Genomic DNA, 6,731 nt, shown 5'->3' on the forward strand with positions numbered 1-6,731 from the left:
AACATAATACAATTAATTCTTACAACATACTTATATAGTTAATTCCTAACACTACTTATATTCTATAAAATAATCTGTCATATCGGTATACATATCCAGAAGGTAATATAAGTACTTTAAATCTTCCTTGTTTTGAGATGATAGAGTTTCATAACAAATCCATCTTTTTTCGCATAGTTGAAAGAACAGGATCAGAAGATAGAAGTAAACTATTAAAAATATCTTCATTCTGTGATTGCCTGGAGCATTTTCTTGAGCTGAATAGTTGAACATGCTTAAAATCTCGATTCCTCGCTTCCTGGGCTTCTTCTCTCCAAGTGGAAGAATATTCGATTCAATTATTATTTGACCATGACACAATACTTTGTGTACTATTGCTGTTAGTTCCCTCCATGGATACAGAGATACAAGTAATTTAGAAATTTCAGATGTGTATTCCCCAAATCGATTTCCATTAATTTTATGTTTACTATTCAGTGCCATTAAAATAGTGTTAACTCTTCGAAGCAACTCCTTGTCGATTCCAGTTATTTTTGAAGTAATTTAAAAATCACGAAAAAACCTTCTCGCCGTATTACCGTCATTTGTACTACCGCAACTTGAAAGTGGTTTGTCGATGTTTAATCCCAACTGAACTTTAAATTCTTCTTGGATTCTGCGTTTTTCCGCAGGTCTCAGTTTTTTTCAATTCTTCATTATTTTTTGTTGATTTAGTAGGATAGTTTGTTTTTTTTTTCCTGGATCGCCTTGTATGATGGTAATATATTGTGTCCTTTTTCATGCAGAGCTTTCCTTAATATTTGGTACTTATTTCGACTGAGACCCAGTTCCAACATAAGCGCTATTGCTTCCTCTTCAGTAAAATTTGATTATGATGTTGGAGTTTGTATACTTTCCACAATTCGCTTAAGTCGTTTTGGTGATGCATTAGGAAGAATAGTTGCAATATGTACGACATCCATAGGTTGGTTTTCCTTTTTCAGCATTTCGTTAAATGTATCAGCAATTTCCTCATTTGAGATTGAAAAAAGTTTTGTGTGACCCTCTTTTTTTTTTTTTGACCTTGAACATAAGTCTTCGTATGACTTGCAAGGCGCTCCTGTTGATGTGTTGTAAGTTGAGATTTCCGTAGTAGTTTCCATCCAACTACAAAATTTTAATCGAAATTTCTTTTGATTTCCATCCACAGACTTACTTTTTACATCAAAAAGTTTTCAATTTTTGATATGCCTGTTTTGTCTACTTTTCTACTATATGTAGTTTTTATATAATTTGAAATGTCTTCAATTCTTTCTGGCCCTTTTGAAGATACACTCCATAAAACGGAACACAACTCTTCGTACTTTAATGTAATCTTCATTGTAGATTTATTAAATATGGTACTTAAAATCTGAGAAGTTTACTTATATACCAATTCTTGTCATTTCCGATACAGGTATTCCAAAGTAAAAAATTACGAATTGTCTACCTATTAACATTTAGGACTATATTACTATAACCTGTAATTCAGTCATTGATATTTCTTATTAGTGAATGAATCGAAATTATCATTACCTGTATATTTTTACCTACATGATCATAAACGAAACAGAACGAAATGATCTGTCGAAAAAATTTAGGTAAAAATAGTTATAAATTTTTGAAAATTTAAGCATAATAGAACCTTTCAATTATAAGGATAAGCAAACAAATAGAAAATAGGTAAATATAAGATTTAAATATGTTCTGTCATACTTAATACAAAAATATGAAAAAGATGAAATTAAAGGTTTACACAGGTTTAAATGAACATATTTTTGAATGTAATTGAGATATTGGCTTGAAATTTTTTGTAAAGGGTCGAGAATTTCCATATCTAACAAAAAAATGATATTAAGGGATAAATATGGACTAAATTGTTGTAGCTATCTGCGACCCTATTAAAATTTTGATATAAATCATAGTTTTAGAAATTAAACAAATATGTAATATACGACAAAATCTTTATTTATGAACAAAACTCAATGAAATTTTCAACGCTTGTTAAATTTGTCATTTCAAATAAGAAAATGCAAAAAAAAATTGAAAAGGTCAAAGGGCATCCCGCAATTCCCAAAAATAGGAATGAAAATCCCAAAAATGGGATTTTTTACTTTTTTGCCCATAGGGTCCACATTTCTTTCAGGGCTGGGAAAATACTTTTGGAGTAAATAGAAAACATATTGAGGTTTCCAAAACTGCTTTCTGTTTTCTGATCCCAGCTTTGGGATTTTAGAACATGTCGCCCAAAGTTGAAGTTTTGATAAAAAATAGGTCATATTCGGAAGGACGCAGTGGCAACATTTTCAAAAAATAGGACAAGTTTTTTACGCCAAAGCGTTCTGCGTAAAGATACCTTTTAGAAAACTATAAAATTGTTATATGTTCTTAAAGAAAATTTTATTTTATTAATAAAAGAGTTAAGACACATTTTTGGCAAAAAAACGCCAAAAATCTAAAATTTTTTGAATTTTTAAATTAAAAAACGTATATTTTTGGATCTGTAAATGATATTGATCTGAAATTTTTTGTATATTATTGGAAATTTTGTTGTCTAACTAACAAGAAAAAATTGAGTCCATTTGGTCCAAAATTACGCCCGGTATTCAAAAAAAGGCGGACCAAGGTATGGTAAATTTTGTATCACTAAATTTTTTAAATGCCTATAACTCGGATATTATAAGAGATAAGTAGTATGTCCAAGCATGTTTTTTCAAGATCTCGACGAGCGCTTTCACAAAATATAAAAATCTTTATATTTGGGTGAAAAACAAAAAAATGGCACGAGTTTAAAAATTTTACATGTCGTAGGTACCCCACTTTGAGCCGCCACAGTGCCGTCCCTGGGGCATCTGCAGGGTTCATCTTCAAAACTTAAACTCGAATACTCCTTGGCTATGATCACGCCAAATTTTATCCCGATCGGATCAGCCGTTTAGAAATGCCAGATTTATTTCCAAAAAATTTCCATTCTGCCCCACTGTGCATACTCGAAATTAATAGGTTTTTTCCTTATTGAGAATGGAAACTATTATTGTAAAACTCTATTGATTTACTTATTTTATCTTTAATATTCATATGTCTTTGTTCGATTGTTAATGTCCTTATTTTCTCACTAATTGTACTGTGCAATCTCTCTATATCTGCATTTCCAGTATGGCTATTTGGTTTTCATAAATGAAGTTCGATATTCTCATTTCGCAAAAAGTTTTATAATATTTTGCTTGCAGTAAGTTATATTTGTGATCATCCAATCGCGTAAATATGCCAATCTTGCCTTTTCCTATATATCGTTTCAGAATATTATCTACATTGTATTAAGGTACATAGAGTTTATATAAATCTTTTTATTACCATTTTTCATTTCAAAATCTCTTGCCTTATTCTCCGTTAAAATTATCTGTGTCTTAAATCTGTTTACAATGGTATCCAATATACCAATATGATTACGTAAATCCTCCTCTTGAGAGTGAATAGTTTCCATGTCATTGTCAATATTATTATATAAAGAATCATCCTCACTCAAAATATTTATTTCCCCAGAATTGTTATCTATTCGGCTCAAAAAATCAGCAACTTGGTTATTCTTTTCCTTTATATAGTTTACTGTTAAGTTGAAATCACTTAACTTTATTACCCACCTATAAAGTCTAGGATTTTAATTCTCTACTTTGTGATTTTACAAACAATCATTTCAATGGTTGATGATCCGAAAGTATTTCAAATTTTACACCATATAAATATGGTCTAAAATAACAATTGCCAACAACTCCTTCTCAATAGCAGAATAATTTTTCTCGTATTCATTCAGCGTTCTACTGGCAAAGCATATAGGATGTCCATTTTGTTGTAAAACAGATCCTAAGGAGTTCAAACTTGCATCTGTTAAAGGTTGGAATTCTTTTCTAAAATCGGGATACATGAGGACTGGAGCTTCAGTAATAATTCTTTTCAATTTTTCAAAAGCATGAATGTAATTGGAATCATTTACATTTAAAGTAGTAATATTTTATCATGTGATATGCAACTTTCAAAAAATCTCGAATAAACTTTTTGTAATAACCTGTAATGCCAAGAAAGGATTTAATTCCTTTGATGGTTGTTGGATGTCTAAGCTTCAAAATAGTATCTATTTTAGCTGGATCTGGCTTAACTCCAACTCGCGACAAAATATGGCCCAAATATAAAGTTTCCTTTGCAAAGAATTTGCACTTATTTAGTTGAATTCTTAAATTTGCTCCCCGTAATCTGTCAAGTACCTTCTTATACCCTTCACCTTCGTGAGAAGGGTAGTGCTTTACGTGAGTACCTGGTGTGGAGCCCTATCTCACGGTGGTACTTTTTCAACCACTGGGTGAGTATCAAGTAAACAACTCACCACTGCTCCTTTGTGTTTGTTACACGCAGGTCGCAATTTTATGTACATGGATATGCCGCATTGATATTCGCATTATCAGCTCAATTCCAACATTTTATTAATCCACAGTCATGCTCTGTAATTGGTTCCGCTCCTTGCACCTAGGAACGATAACAGAAATGTATCTTGAAAATTTATATTTCACCGTGTATCAGTCTTTTAACTAAGCAGCCCCTTCATGCGATTTAGGTTTCAACCACAGCCACTATGTGGATCCCGAAGGAACCTCAACCAACTGACCAGCCAGATCAAGTCCTGTGGGCAACTGGCCATCCGTAGTACCAGATTATGTGGTGCTCTAGTTAGACCTCTTTCCAATTTATGCAAGGACTTGGCCAGGCAGTAAATTGTTAACAACAATTATAGTCCCGGAAGACTACATATATTGGTAGCACCTATCTACCCCCGGATTGCAATACACTAAGATGCGGTCTGACATCAAGGAAACATGCCCGGGGGCCGTGAGAAGGGTATATATAAGTTTGTCATTCCGTTTGTAATTTCTATAATATAATTTTCCGACCCTATAAAGTATATATTCTGGATTCTTATAGATAGCGGAATCGATTAAGCCATGTCCGTCTGTCTGTCTGTATGTTTGTTGAAATCAGTTTTTAGATATCGGCGGGATCCGAATCTTTAATAATTCTGTTAGATATCCTTTCGGGAAGATCTCTATTTAAAATCAGCAAAATCGGTCCATAAATACCGGAGATATGAGCAAAAATCCGAGACAACCTCTGAAAATTTCATAAAAAAGACAATTTTTTTTCATGCTTTGATATAAGCAACAACGACAACAGTGCTTATTCATTGAGTATTTCGTTTCATATGTTTGGATGGCTGTGTGTTTCATTGGCTTGTGTACATTGTTTTTGTTTCTTGGTGCATTCAGTTTCGTATGTTTGGATGGCTGTTGGTTTCATGTATTTTGTTTTTGCTTTTTTTGAGTATTTCGTTTCGTATGTTTCATTGCCTTGTGTATATTGTTTTTGTTTTTTGTGTATTTCGTTTCGTATGTTTGGATGTCTGTTGGTTAATTGCCTTGTGTATTTTGTTTTTTGTGTATTTCGTTTCGTATGTTTCGATGTCTTTTGGTTTTACTGCCATGTGTATTTGTTTTTTGTGTGTTTATTTCGTTTAGCGTTGTTTGTTCGTTTTGCTATTGCTATAAAATGATATAAACGGGAAAATGAAATAAATTAAAATTTTATAGAATTTATATTTTTTTAATACACTGTGGTGAACGGTATATAAGATTCGGCACAGACGTTTATAGCACTCTTACTTGTTTATATTGCAAACATGTTCCTGAAAACTGGTCGAAAAAATTAAAATATCATCCAGATATACCACGCAAATTTTATTAATAAAATCTCTAAGAACCCTAATTATGAGCCTTTGAAAGGTTGCATGAGCATTTTTCAACGCGAAAAGCATCCTTACGAATTCATAATGTCCATATGGTGTAGAGAAAGCTCTTTTCGACCGGTCTTCTTCTTTAACAAGAATTTTGTGAAACCCTTTAGCTAAGTCAATTGTCGTAAAATATTGAGCTCTACCTAATTTGTCCAAAATATTTTCTATGTTTGGAATAGGGAACTTATCGTCAATTGTAATTCATTTAATCGGCGGTAATCTATGACAATTCTCCAATTTTCACGTCCGGAAGTGACAGCTTTTTAGGAACTATCCACAAAGGACCATTGTAAGGAGAATTACTTTCAGTTATTATACCTTATTCCAACATTTCACTAATTTGGGAACATATTTCCCGTTCGTGAATATGTATACGTTTTAGTATAGATTGGCCTATCGATAGTAGTTCCTAATTTCATGTTCAATAATATTGGTATTATCTAAAACCTGTCCTTTAGTAAATATTAACCCCCATATTTATAAACGCATAATAAAGTTGTTGATGGTTTATTGTAGGAATTTTGTATGGAAAATGTGTGTAATAAACATAAAATAAACGATTAATATCTTTATGAATACGGGGGTAAATCTTTAAAAGTATTTAATATGTTATCTAATGCAAGCTTTTCCTCATTATTTAATCCATTATACATTTTATCTAAAATATTAAGAGGCCTCCAACTGATGTATCTCATTTTCTCTATATGGACACATTTTCAAAAATTCAATCCTCTCATCATTGATATTCACGTAACCATTTCTCATGTTAACAATGGCACCCAATGGTTTTAATATATTCTGTCCTAAAATAGCATTGAAAGCTTTCCCTTTAAATGTTGTTAATTTTCAGGACATAGTAACATATATCTATTCGGCC

The sequence above is a fragment of the Lucilia sericata genome, unplaced genomic scaffold (genome assembly GCF_015586225.1).
Source record: "Lucilia sericata isolate MDLA Ls3-8-SP2 unplaced genomic scaffold, ASM1558622v1 Contig000395F_arrow, whole genome shotgun sequence".
In the NCBI taxonomy this organism is placed as follows: Eukaryota; Metazoa; Arthropoda; class Insecta; order Diptera; family Calliphoridae; genus Lucilia; species Lucilia sericata.